This window comes from Cetorhinus maximus, chromosome 31 (genome assembly GCF_964194155.1).
Source record: "Cetorhinus maximus chromosome 31, sCetMax3.hap1.1, whole genome shotgun sequence".
NCBI lineage: Eukaryota > Metazoa > Chordata > Chondrichthyes > Lamniformes > Cetorhinidae > Cetorhinus > Cetorhinus maximus.
Genome location: NC_135909.1, coordinates 17,133,537 through 17,156,677, shown reverse-complemented (window position 1 = coordinate 17,156,677; position 23,141 = coordinate 17,133,537). Strand labels below are relative to the sequence as shown.

Genomic DNA, 23,141 nt, shown 5'->3' with positions numbered 1-23,141 from the left:
AAGGTTTACAAAGTACAGCAATTTCTTTCTGCTCACTGTGCAAACATATAGCGAATTGTTTCAAATTGCAGGAGTGGAAACTTCAGCCCGCAGTCTTCATGTTAGCAATGACCTGAATTTCACTTTTGTGGGTAGAGGGGTACAGGGAGCGCGGATGTTATTGTGAAAACTGAAGTCACTTTTCCTGTGAATGGAGCCGGTTAAAGAGTTCGGGCCGGCCTGAGGCCGGGGTCAGTGGGTAGCCTGGGGTTAAAACAGGCCCCAGAGACAGGAAATAAGATTTGAAAGAGAGAGGGGGTGCGGGCGGGGCGGAGCGGGACGGGGAGATGCGGGGAGGGCGAGGGAGAGCCGGGGAGAGAGTTAGGGTGGGAGACAGCGAGGGAGAGAGGGAGGGAGTTAGAGAAGGGCGGAGCTGCAGGAAGAGAGGCAGCGGGGGGGAGGGAGGGAGGAACTTGAATTTTTTCACCACATTCTGCAACCTCAGGAAGACCAAAAACCTCACGGCCAATGGTGCGTGAGCGGAGGTGTGTCTTGGTAAGTGAGATTGCTGCTTGAATGTGCAGAGCAACATCTCACCGCAGCAACCTGATCAATGACTGTATAATCTGGTTCAGAGACCCTGTTTGAGGGATTAATATTGATCCCAGGACTCCGGGTAAGACTCCGCTTGTCTTGTTGTAAATAGTCTGGTCGGATGTTCACATCCGTCCGAAAGGGGAAATGGGGCTTCGGTTTAAATTGTGATTTATGAGTGAAATAGTCATGTATCTTTATTGCCCCTCTGTGGGGCATTACACAATTTGTGAAACTTATTTGCCTCTTCTAGAATTTCAAGCAGTTGGAAGCACTGAAGAAATCCTGGTTCTATCTTTACTAATTCACCTGAACTGTGATAATGAAATATAACATCTTCCAGGCAGTGGAGATATAATATAGGCACCAAAAATACTCACACTCCACAGCGGATGTTGCCTTTTTTCCCTCAGGGAGACTCGGTTGAAGAGTTTCCCTTTTTTGTTACTCTGAGATTCTCAGTGTTGTAATGCTGTCTGCTTCATTCCTGGGAGACAAGTGGGACTCAGAAATGATCACTCCCTCCCTGTGTGACTCCGACTGATACAGTTGTTATCATTAAGGTCAGTCAGTCTCTGACCCCTTATCAGGTCCAATATTTGACCCAAAGTTAACTTTTTTTGTTATCCACACTGGGAATCGAAATTCCTGCTGCACTCTCTATCCCTGCCGTGATAAAAAATCCGGCTCTTTCAACTGTGGGTGTCTATCTCTCATTGTCTGTGACACCTCTTCAATTAACAATCTACTTCTGCTTCTCCTTACAGAGTGCAATCTCTTCTGTCTTTTTTTCCCTATGCAGTGAACTATGATTCAGCCAGCTGCTCCCTTGCTTTTTACAATGAGGAGGTTGTGAGTTCAAAACTAATTTCCGAATCCTGACCACAAATTCAGGCTCACGCTCTAGAAAATTCTTTGCTGTTGCTGGTGCCAGCTTTTAGACGATATGTTGAACTGAGCTGCCATCTGCCTTCTCACGTAAAATATACCAAGGCACAATTTCGGAGTGGGGCGGGGGAGTTATTCCATGATGTCGGAGACATTCAAAACAGATCATATTGCCTTCAATACATTGCTGTTCCTGGAAGCTGACTGTGTGCAAATCCTTTGAAAAATTGTTCAAAAACATGATGACTGAATTCCTGTTAGGAAAACTCAAGTTATTATTGAAAATTCTGCTGAGTGAGCTTCACTGGACAGCAGAGAAAACAAGTGAGGAATTCGAGTAAATGGACACCAGAGAACAAGTCACCGTCAAAACTGGATCAACTCTTGCGAAGATCAATGAGTAAAAGCGGAGAGTTCCGCGCATCATCAGTTTATTAACCAGAGACACTCACAGAGTGTTTTGTACAATGTGTCTCTAATGCAAACCTGAAGGAACGAAGCCTTACCAGTTCATGGTGATATTGGGGATGGATATCCATATATTTAATAAATGAGTAAGAATGAATAAACATAGGACTCCAAATAATGATTATCTGTGTCTTTGACGTGATGCTCTTCCCGTTATGCTGATAATCTTGTCCTTCTCGATGGTACATGTATCAGGGAGGACGCTGCTGTCCAAATACGCATAGGAATTAATGCAGGTGTCCTGTAGATCGGACATACTGCAGCTAATATGTATAATCTCCGCAACAATGTTTCCGCCTAAGAGATTTGTTTTGTTATTTTTTTCGATTCAGATCATCTTGGGGTGATTGAGAACAAGGAAAGGACATTCGGAACATGGCCTGAAATGGGCTGAGAGAAAGAGGAAATACTCGGCTGGTGTATTTTTGTAGCATTTACTACTTCTGTCCGTGTGAGAATAAAAACGATTTGAGAGGTTGGTTGCAGATTGAAGTGTTTACTGCAAGTAAGACGCTGATACAAATTCACTGTACAGAAAAAGCCAGGTATGTTTTTCGGTCGCGGACAGCTGGTTATTTTTAGTGTGAATAAGATCAAAAATAGCAGAAGATGGTTTGGATCCATCGGCCTCTGTGCTGTGGGCTTCGCTGCACCGCCCTGCGACGGAGCCGTAATTCCTTCCTGCCGCTGAATACTTTACGGTAGCCAAGCAAATATTGACTTCTTACTTATTTTTAATCAAGAGCACACGTGTTGAGAAGCTCACCTTGGCTGCGCAATTACACTTCACACCACTCCGAATGCAACAGACAAAGACAGACACACAGAAAAGCAGTAGAGACGATCAGGACACACACAGTGACAGACAGGAAAAGGTGCGCAAACCAGCAAGATCCCGCCCCCACCCCACAAACTCAACCCCCCGCCCCCTCACAGCTGGATGAGGGAAAACAAGCCCAAGAGAGACAGGGGGACCACCCGCTTTCTCGGCCACTCACTTTAACCATCACCATCCCAGCGGGACCAACGGGGAGGCGCCACTCCCTGTGGGATAGAAATGGCAGGAATTCCCCCAGCTCCAGTAACTGGACCTCCTAATGGATCTGGAAGGGACACCAACTTCCGTCCATCTTAAGAGAGTCACAGCTCCCTGTATGTGAATGTGGATTAACCCCTTATATTCCCTCACAGACTCTGTGATCCCCGGGCCCTTGTGAATTCCGAAAAAAAAAACGCTAAGAAGACCTGAGAGCTGAGCAGGCGGGAGGGGGGATGGGAGTGGGGCGCGGGACTGGAGACAGAGAGGGAGGTGCGGAGGGTGGGGGTGGTGGATGGTGTGTGGTGGTGGGGGTTGAAAGCCATGGCGCAGAGTGATGAGTGTGAAAACAGCCGACTTTAAAGGCCACAGGAAAGCGGTGCCTGGAGCTGCCCCGAGAGACAAGCTTTGGGTTGTCAGTAAAAAGATCTCCTGTAATGAAGGCACAAAATCAGAAACAGGAAATGCGGGGAATATTCAGCAGATCCGAAAGCAGCTGTGGAGAGATATTCCTGTCGCCAGGATGTAACTCTCCAATTGGATACTTCACCTCGCTCAGATCTTACACTCTCAACACCTTCGTGTGAGGAACAGGTCGGGCGGGAATTGGGTCTTTGTTGATTTGAGCAAACAGAGCAATGCAGCAATGAGAAGCTCCTCACCCCCCGGCGGCTTGGGGAAGGATGGGACTCAGATACAGGAACCTGACAGGGGCTGAAAAAAGAAAAACCACATCGCGTGTTTTAAAGCAGTGACGATGAATGTGAAGTTCAAAATCATTTACGCAGAGGAGCGTAGCAGAGTCAGGATGGCCGAGCGGTCTAAGGCGCTGCGTTCAGGTCGCAGTCTCCTCTGGAGGCGTGGGTTCGAATCCCACTCCTGACATTATTTTTTCCTTCAGCACCTTCCAAACCCGAGACCTCCACCACTTGGAAGGAAAAAGGCAGCAGATGTATGAGAACAGCAGCAAGCTCCCCTCCGAGCTACACACCACCCTGACTTGGAACTGAATCGCCCTTTTAAATCCTGGAACTCCCTTCCTAACAGCGCTGTGGACGGTCTTACACAATATGGGCTGCAGCAGTTCATGAAGGCAGCTCACTGCCAGTTTCTCAAGGGGAATTGCGGTCGGCCGAGCCAGACTCGAGGCAACCGGATCCCCTGAAAACAGCTCATAAAGTAAACTGGATACAAAAGCAACATACTGCGAATGCTGAAAATCAGAAATAGTAACAATCAGAAAGTGCTGGGAATACACAACAATTATACAGCATCTGTGGAGAGAAATTTAGAACTAGCATTTCAGGCCGGTGAGATCATCATTTCCTCTCTCTCAGTGTGAAATCCTTGACTCAGTCAATATCCCCTCCCCTTTTAATGACACCTTCCTATCCAAAGCCTCAAATACGCCTTCCAAGTGAAACAGTGATGCACTTGTTCTTCTTTCAGTTTAATGTGCTGCATTTGCTGCCGCAATATGTTCTCATCTGCTTCAGGTGAGTGAGCGCTTTGAGGAATCTCCATTCAATCCGCAAACCTGACTCTGAGCTTCCTGTCACTTGTCATTTCAATTCTCCACCTTGCTCCCACTCTGACCTTTCTGTCCTTGGTCTGCTGCAGTGTTCCAGTGAAGAATAGCATAAGCTCGAGGAAGAACACCTCACCCTGCACATTTCTGGCCTCAACGTCGAGTTCAAAATTTTTAAATTATAAACTCAGCCTACCTCTTGTTTCATGTGTTTCTTTCAGGATTATCATTTTATTTTCTGTTTCTTATTTAATTCCTTCACTTTGCAATTGGGCGGCTGATCTTTAGCCATTCTCACCTCATCTGGACCCACATTTTGTTTTTTGCCTGTTCCAGTCCTTTGGCTTTGGCGCCGTGAAACCTTTTGTAATTGAATCTCTCCGGGCCCCGAAACCATTACAAACCTGCGCTTTTGTTCAACCTCTTCCCAGAGCCCGGACTGGTCCCTTGCTCCAAGCCTATTACATTCCTATATTCCCTCAGTTCAGATGAAGGGCCACCAACCTGAAACATTAATTCCTTTTCTCTCCACAGTTGCTGCTGAGTATTATCAGCATTTTCCGTTTTTATATTATAGCCTGTTCATTGACTGATAACACATCCCTTTTAAGCAAAGCGTCAATTATCTGGAATTCGTAACAAGCCACTTTTAAACAGACAGAGTCATATTTACACAGTTTCGATTCCCTGACAAAATACAGAATTTTACCGATTCCATTCTGTGCCTACGGGATCAATTCCCATGCCGGCTTCTCACACCCTTCCTGCTCTACAGAATGTAGGACTGATTTCTATCCATAAATCATAGAATGCTAAAGGACAGAAGGAGCTCATTCCGCCTGCGTTGGTTCTTTGGTTGAGCGATATAATTACTCCGAGATCCGGGATCTGACCCCATTGCCCTGTATTACCTTCTTTCAAGTGTTTTTTTCCCTCCAACTCTCTTTTGAAAGTTAATCATTTATCTGCTTCCATCACTCCCCAGGTAGCTTCCATTTCACAATGAGCTCACTGTGTAAAATACATTCTATTCATCCCGTTCCTGGTTCTTTTCCCAATCAGCTTCAAACTGTGTCCTCTGGTTAGCGACCCTCCTGTCAGTGGAAACAGTTTCTCCTTATTTACTCCAGTAAACTGGTCAGCATTTTGAACACCTCATAGGAGATGTTTTTTTCGATGCAAAGCAAGTGGTGGGAATAAAGGTGAATCTTTAAGAAGATTGAAGCTGTATGTGAATTTCTCCAAATTCGAGCCATTCCAGCAGCAGCGCCGTGATTTAACAAAACTCCCCAAAGCGCTTCAAAGGAGCTTGATCAAGCAACATTCGACATCGAGTCAGATATTTGGCCAGATGAACAAAATCTTAGTAAAATTGATAGATTTTAAGAGGGTATTAAGGGGAAGAGTGAAGTGGGGATGTTTCTAGAAGGAATTGCAGCGCTAAAGGCTCAGACAGCTGAAAACGTGGCCGCCAATGATGAAACAATGCAAAGTGTAAATGAGCAAGAGGACAGAGATGGATTCAGAAAGAGAAATGTCTTGGAATGGAACTGGAACTCCAGTCCGGCCAGTGAGAAATCCCCCCTGAACCACTAATGTTCACACAGCCGTTCATTCCATGTGTCCAGTTGGAAACCTGTCTGAAGGAACATGCAGTCTGACGCCTGTGATAATCCTCCACTGTCTGATCTAAAGCTGTATCAGGAGCTGTTCATTACAGCTGTGATAACCGTGTTGGTCTTGGTATTCAGTGGTGCAGATTCACATCATCCTTGTTTCGAGCTGTCTGTCAGGAACAGTCTGGAAAGATGACTGAGCAGTAATGGGAAGCTGTTTCCGCGGTGGCTGTATATGTCCAATTTTAAATCATTCTGAGGGCTGAGCAGACTGACTCTGGTCAGCATCTTTCAAAGGTTTTTGTTTTGTCCTCAGACGATGATGAGATTTCGCCTGTTCAGTGGTTCAGATGGGAAAGTGGGGAGTGACCTGTATAGAAGTTCGGGACGGCAGTTTCCCTTTTCTGAGAACATTGATAAACCTCTTGCTGACTTTCTTCAATACTTATCTAAAGCATTCCAACCCACAACCTTTAAATGTCTCTGTTTATACCGACCGCAAGTCCAACGCGCTATCAGTTGCGCCACAGATTTACACCAATGATACTTGTTTCTCCTCTCAACATAGAAATTTCTGACATTGACGAACAGTCTGTTCAAAATTTCAGCAATTTGAACAGTGACTACATTTCAAAAGTGCTCATCGTCCGTAAAATGTTTTTGGACGTCCTGTGGTTGAGTAAAGAGCTATAGAAATTCAGTAGAATTTCAAAACGACATGGGCAGGTTGGTGGAATGGGCGTTTAAGCGGCAGAGTGAACCACATAACCCTACAAAAGTGACGGCGTAGAAAGAGGTGATTCAGCCCATCATGTCTGTGCTGGATAGAAAAAAGATGAAGAAGAAATTGGCCGCTCATTCTAAACCCACTTCACAGCACCTGATCCGTAGCCTTGCAGGTTACAGCGCTCCAGAGGCAGATCTAAGTACATTTTAACTGAGTTGAACAGGTTCAGGCAGTGACATCCAAATGCTCGCCACCCGCAGCGTGAAATAGCTTTCCTCGTCTCCCCTTTAATCCTTTTAACAATGACCTTAAATCAACGCTTCCTGACAATTGACACCTCAGCGAGGGGAAACAAGTATTTATTGTCCACCCTATCTAGGCCCCTCATCATTTTGTACATCTCAATTAGGTCACCTCTCAGCCTATCCAATCCTTCCTCGTAGCTCCAATTTTCAAGCTTTGGCAGTATTCTAGTAAATCCTCTCTGTGCTCTCTACAGTGCAATTATGTCCTTCCTGTAAGGTGGCGACTAGAGCTGTACACAAAATTCCAGCTGTGGACTAACCAGCGCTTTTTCAGTTGATTTCCTTTTCCAGGGAAATGTGAAAAGATTAATTGTGGTCGGAAGAAAGCAAAGAGGGAACATTAAATAAAGCGTGTACACCCAAAGGGCGTGCAAGAGCAGGGAGAAATTGTGGGCATATTCATAAATGATTGAAGGTGACAGGAAAACTTTTATTCATTCATGGGATGTGCACTTCACTGGCTGGGCCAGCATTTATTGCCCATCCCTAGTTGCCTTTGAGAAGATGGTGATCAGCTGCTTTCTTGATCCGCTGCAGTCCATGTGGTGTAGGTACACCCACAGCACTGCGGGGAAGGGAGTCCCAGGATTTTGACTGAGCGACAGTGAAGGAAAGGTGATATATTCCGAAGCCAAGATGGCGTGTGTCTTGGAGGGTAACTCTCAGGTGGTGATGTTCCCATGTAGCTGCTTCCCTTGCCCTTCTCGACCGTAGTGGTCGTGGTTTTGTAAAGTGCTGTTTAAAGAAGCTTGGTGAATTCCTCTATGTATCTTGGAGATGCGACGGAGGTGGAGGGAGTGAATGTTTATGGGTGTGGTGTAATTCAAGCTTTCTCCTGGATGATGCCAAGCTTCCTGACTGTTGTGGGTGCTGCACTCCACCAGGAAATTGGCGACCATTCCATCACACACCTGACTTGTACCTTATAGATTCTGGACAAGCTTTGGAGAGTCAGGAGGTGAGTTACTCGTCGCACAATCCCTCGCCTCTGACCTGCCCTTGTAACGACAGTGTTTATAAGGCTAGTCCAGTTCAGTTTTTGGTCATCAGTAACCCTCAGGATGTTGAGAGTGGGCGATTCAGTGGTGGTAACGCCATTATACGTCAAGGGCCAGTGGTTAGATTCTTTCTTGTTGGAGATGGCCATTGCCTGGCACTTATGTGACATGATTGTTACTTGTCATTTTTCAGCCCGAGCTTGGGTATTGTGCGGGTCTTGCTGCATTTGGATATGGACCGCTTCAGTATCTGAGGAATCACGAATGGTGTTGACCATTGTGAAATTACAAGCGAACATCCCCACCTCTGATCTTTTGATGGAAGAAAGGTCGTTGATGAAGCAGTGCAAGATGGTTGGGCCGAGCACATTACCCTGAGGAGCTCCTGCAGTGATATCCTCCAGCTGAGATGACTGAACGCCTTAGGCAAGACTCCAAACTAATGGAGTTTTCCACCTGTTTCCCATTGACTCCAGTTTTCCTAGCGCTCCTTGATGCCACACTGAGGCAAATCCGGCCTTGATGTTATGGGCAGTCACTCTCACCTTTCCTAGGGATTTCAGCTCTTTTGCCTATGTTTGAAAGAAGGCTGTAACGATGTAAGGAGCTGAGTGGCCCTGGCGGAACCCAAACTGTGAGTCAGTGAGCGGGTTGTTGTTAAGCAAGTACCGCTTGATAGCACTATTGATGACACCTTCCATTACATAACTGATGATCGAGAGTAGACTGATTGGGAAGTAATTGGCCAGGTTGTATTTGGCATGCTTTCTGTGTACAGGAAATACCTGGGCAATTTTCCACATAGCCGGGTAGATGCCAGTGTTGTAGCTGTACTGGAAAAGCTTGGCTCGGGGCGTGACAAGTTCTGGGGCACAAATCTTCACTACTATTTCCAGAATATTGTCAGGGCCCATAGCCTTTGCACTACCCAGTGCCTTCAGCTGTTTCTTGGAATCATGTGGAGTGAATCGAATTGGCTGAAGACTGGCATCTGTGATGCTGGGGACCTCTGGAGGAGGCTGAGATGGATCATCCACTCGACACTTCTTGTAGCACATGCTTATCGCTAGTGCTGATGTGCTGAGGTCCTCCATTATTGTGGATGGGGATATTTGTGGCGTCCCTTCCTGTGAATTGTTTAATTGTCCACCACCATTCCCAACTGGATGTGGCAGGACTGCAGAGTTAATGTCTGCCCGTTGGTTGTGCGATCGCTTAGCTCTGTCTATCACTTGCTGCAGATACTGTTTGGCACGCAAGTAGTCCTGTGCTATAGCTCCACCAGGTTGACAACTCATTATTAGGCTATAACTGATATAAGGCGGGTGCAGCTCCTGGAATGCCCTCTTCACTCTTCATTGAACAAGGGTTGATCACCTGGCTTGATGGTAATGATATAGTGGGAGATATGCCAGCCCATGAGTTTACAGATTGTGTTCGAGTACAATTCTGCTGATGCTGATGGCTCCCAGTGCTTCATGGATGCCCTGTTTTGAGTTGATCGATTTGTTCAAAACCTATCCCATTTAGCACGGTGGTAGTGCCACACAACACGATGGAGACTAACTCAATGTGAAGTTGGGACATCGTCTCTGCAACTTCTGTGTGATAATCACTTCTACCGATAGTGTCGCAAACAGATGCATCTGCGGCAAGCGGATTGGTGAGGATAAGCTCAAGTATGATTTTCCCTCTTGTTGGTTCACTGAGCACCTACCACAGACCCATTCTAGCAGCTATATCATTTAGGACTCGTCCAGCTCGGTCAGTAGTGGTGCTAACGAGCCACTTTTGGTGATGCACATTGAATCCTTCCACCCAGAGGCCATTCTGTGCCCTTGCCATCCTCAGTGCTTCCTCCAATTGGTGTTCAACATGCAGAAGCACTGGTTCCTCAGCTGAGGGAGGGCGGTACGTCTTAATCAGCAGGTTTCCTTGCCCATGTTTGACCTGATGCCTTGAAACTTCATCGGGTCCAGAGGTGATATTCAGGACTTCCAGGGCTACTGCTTCCCGACTGTATACCACTGTGCCGCCACCTCTGCTGGGCCTATCCTACCGGTGGGACAGGGCATATCCAGGGATAGTGATGGTGGAACCTGGGACATGATCTGGGAGGATGACTATGTCAGGCTGTTGCTTGCCTAGTCTGTGAGGCAGCTCTCCCAATTTCGGCACTAGCCCCCAGAAGTTAGTAAGGAGGACTTTGCAGGCTGGACAGGGCTGAGATTGACGATGCCGAGATCGATGCCGCATGGTCCGTCCAGTTCTATTCCCTTTTTTTGACTTTGTCACGGTGTGTTACAAGTGAGAGGCTTGTTAGGCCATTTCAGAGGGCATTTAAGAGTCAACCACATTGCTGTGTCTTCGACAGTGCGAGCAAGTGGCGCTAACTCACCAATCACCTGCTCACTGAAGTTCAGTTTGGTTTCCGCCAGGGCCACTCAGATCCCGACCTCATTGCAGCCTCGGTCCAAATATGGACAAAAGAGCTGGACTCAAGGCGTGAGTTGCAAGTGACCACAGTTGACTTTACAGAAGCATTTGGCAGAGTGTGGCACTGAGAAACCCAACAAAACTGAATTTAAATTATACAAGGAGGGAAACTCTCCACTGGTTGGAGTCGGCCCCGGGATTTCTAATACATTCCAAAAGATTTCCAGCATCCACAGTATTTCGCATTTTGTTAATTTCCTGTGGGTGGCAATGAAAGGATATGTTGATTGCGGTTTTTGTAGCGCCTGGCTCATTGGTCTAGGGGTCTGATTCTCGCTTTGGGTATTTGTAGTGAATTAATATGCGAGAGGACCCGGGTTCAATACCCGTACGAGCCCCACCGGCATTTTAATACATTAATTCGTGTGCTCGAGCCGGTGCCAGTTGGGGAAATCAGGACCAGGTTTGAACATCCGGGAAATCATTGCGGAGAATAAATCACAACACAGAAAATGAACGCAAAGTTTCTCCTAATGCATCGAATACGGCAACTCTCTCCTTGTGGGCTCTGTCGGATGCTGATTGCTGTCAGTTACAGTCTTGAGTGAGAAACCACATTTCAGTTGTGTTCCGGTACTTGCTGTGAGTCGGAAGGAGTTTCTTTATTCTTCCAGATGAATGTATGTTTCGGACTTTCCGCGATGGGTTTTCACACTGTCTAGAAACATGTTGAAGTGTTGAAGTGATTCACATTAGTCGATTTACAACAGTTCATATCTGATGTGATGGAAATGTATTTTATTGACAAACTACATGAGACACCTGATTGATTATTCAGGACCTGAAACAAGCAGTTCATGAATGCAAAAAAGTACGGAAGGATGTTTAATAAAGGAGCTACTCGTGACGAGGTGGCCGAGAAGTTAAGGTGATGGGCTGTTAATCCATTGTGCTTTGCACACGTGGGTTCGAATCCCACCTTTGTCGTCAGTTTATTAACTGGTTCTTCGTGAACGCGGTGCTTTTTTCAGAAGGCATGTCTGAAATCACTGATGTAATCTTTCCGAGGCCAGGTTTACAGAGGAGGTGGCGTTGGGATAATGTCGCTAATCACTCCATGATTATCTGAATTTAAGGCTGCTCATCCACTGTGCTTCCCACGCGTGAGTTTAAATCTTGTTTCTTTATGGGACGGCGTTATGCAGAAAGGAAATCTGAAATTACCATTGTTGTATCAGACCCAAGTTATGACGTTTCCTGTAATACCGTGAATATCAATGTTTCAGGGTCGATCTGATTGAAACTATTACGATGATTAAATAACATTCTAGCTTCGTTTTTTAGTCTAGCGGGCAGTGTGCAAACTATTTAGCTTGTTCTGGGGTGTTGCCAAGAAGCATTGGGAATCGAAATTCCTGCTACAATCTCTCACCCTGCCGTGAGAAAAAGTCGGTCTCTTTCAACTGTGGGTGTTTATCTCTCAATGCCTGTGACATTTCTTCAATTAACAATCTACTTCAGCCTCTCCTTGGAGTGAAATGTCTTCTGTCGTCTTTCCTTTGCTGTGAATTATTATTCAGTCAGTTGTTCTCTTGCTTTTCACAATCAGCAGGTTGTGAGTTCAAAACTCACTCCAGAATCCTGAGCACAAATTCAGGCTGACGCACTAGTGCAGTAATCAGTGAATGCTTCACTGTTAGTCGTGCCAGCTTTTAGATGATATGGTAAATTGAGGTGCCCTCTGCCTTCTCAGGTACAGTATACCAAGCACCATTTCGGAGAGGGGCGGGGGAGTTATTCCGTCGTGTCGGAGCCCACATTCATCCCTCAATTAAAATCACTTTATAACAGATTATATTTTCTTTATCACATCGCTGCTCCTGGAAGAATTTTTTTTAACAAATTGTTCAAAAACATGGTGATTGAAATCCTGTGAGGAAAAAATCAAATTAATGTTGAAAACTCTGCTGAGTGAGCTTCATTGGACAGCAGAGAAATCAGGTGAGGAATTCGAGTAAATCGACACCAGAGGAAAAGTCAACGTCAAAACTGGATCAACTCTTGCGAAGATCAATGAGTAAAAGCTGAGATCTCCGCGCATCATCCGTTCATTGACCAGAGACACTCATAGAGTGTTTTGTACAATGTGTCTCGAATGCAAACCTGAAGGAATGAAACCTTCCCAGTTCATGGTGATATTGGGGATGGAATTCCATTTTTTAAATAAGTGATTAAGAATGAACAATCATATCTGTCAAAACAATAATTATCTGTGTCTTTGACGTGATGTTGTTTCCACTATGCTGATAATCTTGTCCTTCTCATGGTCCATGTCTCAGGGTGGACGCTGCTGTCCAAATAAGCATGGGAATTACTGCAGGGTGTCCTGTAAATCGGATATGCTGAAGGTAATATGTATAAACTTCACTATATCGGGTACAAATAAGATATTTGTTTTCTTTTTTGTTACTCAGATAATCATAGAGTGATAGAGAGCAAGGGAAGGCCCTTCGGACCATGGCCTGAAATTGGCTGAGAGAAAGGGGAAATCCTCGGCTGGTGTATTTTTGCAGCACTTCTGCTGCGTTCGTGTGTGAAATAAAACGATTTGAGAGATTGGTTACAGATTGAAGTGTTCACCGGAAGCAAGAAGCTGATGTAAATTTACTATGAAGCAAATTCAGAGGTGATTTTGTGTCGCAGACAAATTTTTTTTTGTGTTAATGCCAATTTAAATCAACTGAATACGGTTTCAATACATCGATCGCTGGGTTAGGAGGCCAGCACGCTTCTGCAACGCGTCTCCTCCAAAGCAACATTTTTCTTCTGTCTATTACTGTTGTTTGGTAGCCAAACACCTATTCCCTTCCTCATTACTTTTGGGAAGTTCACCCAAGCTCCGCAAATCCACTTCCGCTACCACGAATGTATTAGACAGAGAAAGACACACAGTAAAGTAGTAAGAGACTTTCAGGAGAAACATAATGGCTGACAGGAAAAGGTGCCGAGCAAACTAGAAAGATATTACGATGGAGAAACTGATCATTTACGAGAAGGTATTTCCTGCTGCATAAAGATAGGACCTGTTTTAAATGTAATTCCTATTGTGTAACTGTGCTCCCTGCTGTAAAACTGTTCCCAGCGGCTTCAGTAAGCAAAAAAAAAAATCTATCATGCCAAGTCAGGAATTGTTTGGAACGGAGCAGTGTGAAACATTTCCTCACCATTTATTTTTTATCTAATCATTGGTTTTCAAACATTCCATCAATGGGAAAAATATTGCTTAATGTGTATAAGAAATGAATACCTGGGCTGATATTAAATACATCGGCTAATCTTAAATATCTGTACTAAATCTCCCCTTAACATTCACTCTGATAAGAGCATCTCCAGTTTGTATTTTTCAGTCCATCCACATACGGAATCCCTCACCACTGATCCCATTCCAGAAAAGTTCCACTGCACGCTCTCCAAGGACTTGGTGTTCTTCCTAAAGGTTTTCCCAAGCCCTCACCAAGATCTTATATTCCACATTACAACGTGCTGCCCCTCCAATTCTTTGAATCCTATCTATCCACCTTATTTTTATAAACTTAGCTAATGATTCCTTATGGATGAAGACAGGCTTCCTTCAACATTAATCTCCTTAAAGATTTGGAAAAAATGACCTTCCAATCTCCAATGAATAAATCCTAATGAAATTCTCCAGTCAGCCCACGAACAGCCCGCCCCCTTCATTCCACTTATTGTTACTTTTATTTTCCCTGATCCCACTTCTTCAGCACAAATGCTTCGCTCCTCTCCTTTAAACCCTCTTCAATAAGGGGGCACAAATCCTCCATCTGCAATTTTCAAATTACTTCTTTAACATATAACTCGTGTTAAAGAAGAGATACGAGAAGGACTGGCTGTGCTAAATGTTGATAGGTCAGTGGGACCAGATGGAATGCATCGGAAAATGCTGAAAGCTGTAATAGTGGAAACTGTGGAGGTATTGGACTGAATCTTCTAAATTTTATTTATTTTTTTTACAGTTACAAACCACTTTGTTACTCTAGGATGCAGAAATGAATAAAAGTGAATCAGTGTTGAACAGATTCTGAAATCCCACATCTCCATTTTATTTTAAATGGAGCAACTTGTCCTCAGTGTAAGTGTGTTGCTCTAAGAATGAGATCACCACGTCCTGGGAATATAGCAGCAATCCCGCCAAGGTCTGATCTGCAAACTTGAAACTCAGTGAAAGGTTGTCACCCTCCTCTCCGAATCTGATCGCCACCTCAAGCCCAATATTCAGCTTGGGTGGGCAAACAAAACAACCTGCTTCCCCTCGTCCTCCAACGCAAACTGAACTCCAGAGGTGAGGTGAGAGTGACTGCCCTTGACATCAAGGCAGCATTTGACTGTGTGGTATTATGTATCCCCAGCAAAACTGGAGACAATGGGAATCGGAGGCGGGGGATGGGGAGCTCTCTGCTGGTTGGAGTCATACCCAGCACAAAGAAAGATGATTGTGGTTGTGGAGATCAATCATCCCAGTTCCAGGACATCACTGCGGCAGTTCCTTAGTGTCGTGTCCGAGGCCCAACCATCTTCAGCTGCTTCACCATCGACCTTCCTTTCAGCAGAATTGGGAATGTTCGCTGATGATTGCTCAATGTTCAGCACCATTTTCAACACCTCCGATTCTGAAGCAGCCCATGTCCAAATCATCACCCACCCTCTGTCCAGAAGACTCGGGACTGGAAAAAACTCTAAGAAATCTCCTCTCAAATTCCTCGTCTCCAAGGTAAATAACCCCTACCGCTACAATGTATCGAGGTAATTTAAGTTCCCTCGCCGCCAAATATTCTCGTGAAACTTTATTGCATCCTCTCCACTGCCTTCACATCTTTCCTAAAGTGTGATGCCCGGAACTGTGCGCAATACTCCAGCTGTGGCCGAAATACTGTCTTTTCCAAGTTCAAAACAACCGCTTTGCTCTTGTATACTATGCTCCCATTCATAAAGCCGAGGATATTGTATGTTTCATGAACTATTCTTTCAACCTGCACTGCCTCCATCAATGATTTATGCAGATGTACATCATTTCCCGCTGTTCCAGCACCGTCTTTGGAATTGCAAACTTTATTTTCTCTTTTCTCCCCGTGTTCTTCCGACCCTTCTCTGCAAAAAAAATCAGCCGCCCTATTTTCCAACCTGAATATGTCCTTTTGAAGGAAATTGCTCTTTCACTCGAATTTCTATCGGTCTCTTCACAACCACAGGACGTCCAAAACACTTCACAGGCAATGAGTGCTCTTGAATTGTCGTCATTGTTCAAATGGAGGAAATTGCTGACCGTTTGAACGTTTTGTTCTTCAATGTCAGAAATTCCCTTATCTGGAATAGGAAATGAGCTCTATATGTGCTGTGCTCTGTGGCGCAACGGATAGCGTGTTGGACTTCTAGCTGCTGTTATATAAGAGATTCAAAGGTTGTGGGTTCGAGTCCCACCACAGTCGACTTTTAGATAAAAACAAATGAGCAACTGATTCATCGGAGAAGGGAAACTGCCGTCACCAACCCCTCTCTGTACAGGTGAATCCAGTCACACCCCACTTTCCAATCTGAACCACTTAACAGGAGAAAACTCGCCACCGAATAGTGAAACAGTTGGCAAAAGGAGTAGAGCCGCTTCGCCGATACAAGGATACAGAATTGGCTGAGTGGCAGGAAACAGAGGTTGGTGGTAAATGGATGTTTTTCGGCCTGGCGGAAGGGTTGGGACCTTTGCTGTTCCTGATCAATATCAATGACCGAGGCCTTTGTGCCCAGGACAAAATTTCAACGTTTGCGGAGGATGCAAAGCTTGGAAGCATTGCTGAGAGTGTGGAGGATAGTGTAGAACTTCAAATGGACTTGGACCTGTTGGTGGAAATGGGGAGACAGGTGGCAGATGAAGTTCAATGGAGAGAGGTTTGGTAGGAAGAACTTGGAAAGACAATATAAAATGAAGGGTATAACTCTAAGGGAGGGGGAGAAGCAGTGGGACTTGGGTGTTTATGTACGTAAATCATTAAAGGTGGTAGGACATCTAAACGCAGCGGCAGAGTCATGGAACGAAAGTACATGGCCCCTTTTTACAACATTAACTGCCATATTCTGGTAGTTTAAATATCGAGTCATTGACTGTGCGGGAGCGCATATATGACTGACTGGATGAGCTAGTGACTGACTGAATGGTTAGGTGAGTGACGTGTGTAGGTAGATAGCTGGCTGAGTGAATGAGTTTGGTGGGTGAGTGCGTTGGTGGGTCAGATGGTTTAAGTGCGTGAACGCGTCAACATACAGGTTGGGAGCAAGTCAAGAGATCCGCGGAGAGGTCAGCTGGTCGGATCGCGGCGACTGAGTATTCGGTTGCGCAGTAACCCAGGTGATAGACAAGAATTTAAACTGTTTAACCTTTCCTGGGCATCTAGTAAGCTAATTGTTTGGGATTTGTCCCAAGTTTCTGACTCTAGTTCAGAGTCGGAGGCATTCGAGGAGGGTCCACGGCAGGAGGGGTAAATGTAAACTTCCCGGGAAGTTCTCACGTTGGTCCACATGGGAAAGACCTTTTGGCTGAGTTTGTTGACACCGGAACAGCAAAGAGCACGCGCTCCACACGTGGAGTTTCAGTGTCTGTGACGTCAAAGCCAGTGACGCTCCAGGTCACTTTCAGCAGCGGAGATGGTGCAGATCAAACTCAGCCCGAAATGAACACTGTTTTTGCTGTGTTCCGCTCGCTGGCCCACTCCCGAGCCGGAATTCACTCTATAAATGTTTATAAATATTTATTTAAGTGCGTGTTGGTCCCGCAGATGGTGAGACTGCAGAATTAATAATGGAAAACAAGGAACTGGCAGAACTGTAGAACGGGTATTTTGTTTCTGCCTTCACTGTAGAAGAAGGGCATATAGAGTGTACAGAGCGATTTAGATTGGTTGGTGAGTAGACAATAATTGGCAGATGCAGAAAAACTTGGGAAAATGTGAACTTGTCCACTTTGGCAGGAAGAATTTAAAAGCAGTACATCATGTGACTGGAGAAATGCTGCAGAACTCTACAGTGCAGAGGGTTCTGGGGGTCCTGGTTCATGAGCCTCAAAAAGTTGGTATAGAGATGCAGCAAGTGATTAAGAAGGCGAATGGAACGTTGGCTTTTATTACAGAAGGAATCGAATATAAAATTATGGAAGTTTCCCCACAGTCATACAGGGCGTTGGTGAGGCAGCATCTGGTGGACTGTGGACAGTCTTAGTCTCCTTAGTTAAGAAAGGATATAATTGCATCACAGCAGGTCAGAGAAGATTCAGTCGACTGGTTCCTGGAATGGAAGGGTTTTCTTTTGAGGAAAGGTTGATGAGGTTGGGCCTATACTCATTGGAGTTTTGAAGAATGGGAGGTGATCTTATTGAAAGATATAAAATCCTGAGGGGACTTGACAGGGTGGCTGCTGAGACTATGTTTCCTTTTGTGGGGGACTCTACAATCGGGTGACTCAGTTTAAAAATATCGGGCTCTCCCATTTCAGACTGACAGAAGGTAATTTGTTTTCTCTCTCTCTCAGTGGGACATTAATCTGTGCACTTCTCTTCCCCAGAGAGCAGTGGAGGCTGGGTCATTGAAAATGTTCACGGCTGAGTTGGAGAGATTTTTGACAATGGAATGAGTAAAGAATTATGGGGGGCAGACAGGAAAGTGGAGTTGCGGCCACATTCAGATCAGCCATGCTGGAGCAGCTTCAAGGGGATGAATGGCCTGTTACTGCTCCTGATTTTCGTGTTCTTCTTCTTGTGTGCCTCTCTCGGCACTGCTGTCCCTGTCCTGCTCACCCTCTCGCTTGCCGGACTGCTCGGCGCCTCAGTAACCTCCCGCTCTCCGACCTGCTCCCTACCCCTCACCGCCTCACTTGCTGTTCTGCTTGTCACCATCTCCTCAGTTCTTCTGGTGAGATGGGCGGCGACAGGGGTCAGGAGGGAGGTGCCGATAGGGAGGTGAGCGGCTTGGTAGTCGGTAGCGAGCGGTGCGGCATAAGTGTTGGCGTGTAACGCAGCGAGCGAGGCGGCGAGGGCCTGGGGTCAGGGCACCTGGCATTCGGGAGCAGGGGAGTGAGTGGGAGGCAGCAAGTGGGCGACCGTTAACGGCTGAACAACGAGGACGTCAGCGGTGGGAGGAACGGCGCACGCACCGGCAGACTGAGTGGGTGCCGAGTTCCTGTTCCAGCTCGGTGTCAGGAGTTACAGTGTAAAACTGATCACAATTCTAGCATTGCTGAGTTCTGATGAAATGTCATCGACCTGAAACGTGAACACTCTTTCACTGTCCACGCTGCTGCCTGCCATGAGGTGTAATTCTTAATTGTTTTCTGGTGTTACGACAGAAATCCAAAAGGAGTGTTGACGCACTCTGGAGGACAATGAATGTACATAGCGGTTATATCGCTCAACTGTGAAAGGCTCGTTGGTGTAGAGGTAAGATTCGCGCTGCAGGATGTTTGTTGTGCGAGAGATCTCGGTTTCTTAATCCCGGACGATCCCTCGTGTGTCGCCACTTGAAATCCAAATTTCTTTGCGATCCAAAGGGCGGATTTTACTTAAACCGGGGCGAGGCTTCAGAACCTGAGAAATCATTACAGCGAAATTATCACTGCAAAACACGTGGAGTAAATGGAGGAACTGTTGCTCATGTAATTGGACGGTCAATTTATCCTAATAAGAGAAGTTTAAGAGTTAATTTATCCCAAGAAGAGAATGAGTGTAACTGAAGCTTGAGTTTTCTTCCCACCTCTATGGATACTGCCTCGCCTATAGTGTTTTTCTTTAATGGTCTCTTTTACCTATAGCGCTCTGAACGAATGGCTGATCTGTTTTGGGAGCCAATGAAAGTCTATATTGGCTGAGTTATATACATGCAGTTACATTATTGGTCTCGCGGTGTGGTTCTCGCTATTTGACGTTTCATAAGTGAGAATGTGAGCGGTCACTGTTTCAAATATCAAGCGAGCTCTCACGTGTTGTTATTTGTCGTGTAAGCCGCTCAGTGCATTGTCGAAAACTCTTGCAGTCTAGGTGGAGCGGTTTGCTTATACTAGCGAAATGAGCCCACCATTGCAGAGAATTCATCAACGAAACACACATGAAGGAAATGAAGACAATTTGAACAAAAAAACAATCGCACTGTGGTGTTACCCGAACACACCAATGACACAAACCCATTTTCTGGATGAATGCATTGGACTGTCGTATTCTTAGGGAGAATTGTAGTCTTCACTAAGAGAATTGTAACCTTCTCTGAGAGAACTGTAATCGTCTCTGAGAGAAGTGTAACCTTCTCTGACAGAATTGTAAACTTCACTGATAGAATTGTAGCCTTCACTGAGAGAATTGTAGTCTCTGAGAGAATTATAATTTTCACTGAGAGAATTGGAATCTTCACTGAAAGAATTCTAATCTTCACTGAAAGAATTATAACCTTCTCTGAGAGAATTGTTACCTTCACTGAGAGAATTGTAATCTTCTTTGAGAGAATTGTAATCTTCTCTGAGAGAATTGTAATATTCTCTGATGGAACTGTAACTTCTCTGAGACTGCCAAATCTGGTAGCCCCATGGTTTGATTTTGATGTGATCATATTTTGTTTGTATCCTAGGAGTTGCACTGAGCAGAAAGTGAACCGTTTCACCTCGACCGATATTTTAGTGTAAAGGTAATAAACGATTCCAGGAAAAGGTATTTGATAGGCTGAGTGTGTTTAAAGTTGATTAGGACCAGACACAGACGAGGTGCATCCAGAATACTGAGGAAGGAGAGCAGGAATTGCAGGGACGCTGGCCACAATTTTCCAATATTCCTTAGACTCGGGGTGACAGCGGAGTGGAGAATTGCTATTGTTGCATCTACGTTCAAACAAATGTGTAAGGATAAGCCCAGAAACTACAGGGCAGTCAGTTTAACCTGGGTGGTGAGCTACCTCTCAGAAAGGAAAATTCCTAACAACATGAAAAGTACCTGGGAAAATGCACATTAATAAGTAAAAGCAGCATGGATTATGTTATGGTCCGAGCTGAGATTACCCCTGGATAATCCTATACCCAGAGTGGAACCCAGCTTGATAGATTCTAACTTTTATTTGTTTGTTTAAATAGGTGGAAAGTAGCTACTGAACAGAGTCACAGGAGTCAGCTGATCATCTTTTAACAAAAAATAAATAAAACATTTATTCAAAGAGAAAAAATGATCTATGTTCCAAAACTCTTTCACCCACAACTATACCTTTACAGGTGTATACAAATTTGTATGGATAACGTAAGTTACAAAAGCTATCTTATACTTTAATTTCCACACTAATTACACAATCCATGTATCAATAGGCACCCTGTGGTCAGGCATGCCAGACTATGAAACCAAGTGACAGATGCCAACTTAACCAGATGCTATGGATCTCTCCTCAACTCCCTCCAGATGCTTGTCAAACCGTGAGTCAACCAGCTTCACTGCACTCCGTCCTTCACATGAGGATTTCCAATCTCTGCTTTCCACACTTCGCCTTGGAATCTTTTCCCAAACCAATGCTTTCACTCTGACGCCTTCCGCAACAGTTCAGCTCCAGGGTTTCGAACTGTCCTTGCAATGTTCCTCTCCCATGGGTTACCACATGCATACAAGCTATCTTCCCCGCTCTTTCTCTCTCATCGACTCAGCTGTGAACAGTACACTGCTGCTTCACCTGCCCATGGCAAAGATTTAAAGACCTTCAGTAGTCTCTTTGGGCCTTCTTTCCCCTTGCCAGTTGTTCTCGCTTTAAATCTGTTTCCTGCAGCTTTTGTCTCTTTAACTCTGAAACTTAGAGCCTTTTCCTCTGCCCCTCACTCTTAAATTCATTAACAGGACATTATACAGGTTCCCATCCTTCCTTGGACCAGAAGGTCTGCTTTGGACTTTCCCATCTCCCACTCCTGGATTTTGGGATTTTTCTTTAGCTTGGGACTAACTATCTGCCCCCGTTTCCAGTCTCTCTTGGCAGCAACTTTCAAAAGCCAACTGAGGTCTGCAACTTCCAAATCAAAACTGCTATTTCTCTTCTTCTGCGTGTGTGTCTGTGGGAGGGACCTGCCTCTCAGCCTCCCTGTTGCTAGGCAACAGCCCGAATTGATGTGTTTGCTTCACTTCTTAAACCTCATTAGAAATGCAAACACATTTTAAAAACGAAACTAAAACTCCTTTTGACCTTTCTTAACACACGTACAGAAAAACAAATCAAACTTAAACTTTAAAGCTAAAACTCATTCCTAACAACTACAAATACCAATATAATTTACTTAAACCACTCTATTTCCTAACAATTTGATAAGAACAAATCGTGTTACTTAACTTTGGTTAGCTTTTTTTTGATGCAACATCAAAGAGTTTTGATGAGGGTGAAGACGTTGATGTAATTTACATGGACTTGCAAAAGGCATTTGATAAAGTGCCGGACAAAAGACTTCTGAGGTAAGATAGAACTCAACAGGACAGGTTGAGAGAATAGCCAGTAAAGCGTAGAACGTCACTGGCTTCATCAATATGGCATAGAGTAAAAAAACAATAGTTATATGAAGCCTGTAGAAAACACTGCTTCGACCTCACCTGGAGTATTGTATCTAATTCAATTGAAGGGATAGTAGCAACACAGATACAAAACGAGCTGAGTGACGGTAACCAAATATTTTTGGTGAACTGTTGCATTTTGGGCTGGAGAAAGTTATCTTGTGGAGCTCCCCAGGTCTCTCGGGGCCTTGCGGGATATCGGGATCTTGTGGAAAAATAGAGTTGAGGCCCAAGGTCAACCATGATAGCGTTGAATGGCAGAGTAAGCACGATGGGCCGTGTGGTCTACACCTGCTCCTATGTCTTGTGTTGCTATGTCCAGTCTTAGGGCGCCTGATTTTCCTGTTATTTATTAATGACCCAGACCTTGTTGCAAGCTCACAATTCCAAAATTTGCCGATGATACAAAAGTTAGAAGCATTGCCAACTGTGAGGAGGACAGAGTAGAACTCCAAAAGTATCTAGATATGTTGATGGAATGGGCGGACAATTACCAGATGAAATTCATTGCAGAGTAACCTGGTGTCCTTCGTTTTGGGAGGAAGAACAGAGAGAGACAACATGAAATAAAAGTTAAAGTTCTAAAGGGATTGTGGGAACAGAGGGATGTGGGCGTATATGTTCATAAATCATTTATCGTTACAGGACAGGTTGAGAGAATAGCCAGTAAAGCGTAGAACGTCACTGGCTTCATCAATATGGCATAGAGTAAAAAAAAAATAAAGTTATATGAAGCCTGTAGAAAACACTGCTTCGACCTCACCTGGAGTATTGTATCTAATTCTGTAACCCAATTTAGTAAGGTTGTGAAGGCATTAGTGAGATTGCAGAAAAGATTCACAAGACAGATTCCAGGCATGAGGAACTTCATTCACATTGAATGATCGTAAATTTTGGAAATGTGTTTCATGAAGTGAGGAAGTTAGAGAGGAGATTTGATAGAGGTATTCAAAATCAC

At 44.9% G+C, this 23,141-nt stretch overlaps 1 long non-coding RNA gene and 2 other non-coding genes across 3 annotated transcripts in view; 2 read left to right on the top strand and 1 right to left on the bottom strand.

The window, feature by feature from the left end:
* Positions 1-23,141, bottom strand: part of LOC144670309 (uncharacterized) — a 621,539-nt gene that overhangs the window by 581,959 nt on the left and 16,439 nt on the right. The gene's annotated exons all lie outside the window — the stretch shown is intronic.
* Positions 3,768-3,850, top strand: trnal-cag (transfer RNA leucine (anticodon CAG)). The gene has a single exon. It is a non-coding gene; the product is annotated as a tRNA-Leu (tRNA).
* On the top strand, positions 11,481-11,562 carry trnan-guu (transfer RNA asparagine (anticodon GUU)). The gene has a single exon. It is a non-coding gene; the product is annotated as a tRNA-Asn (tRNA).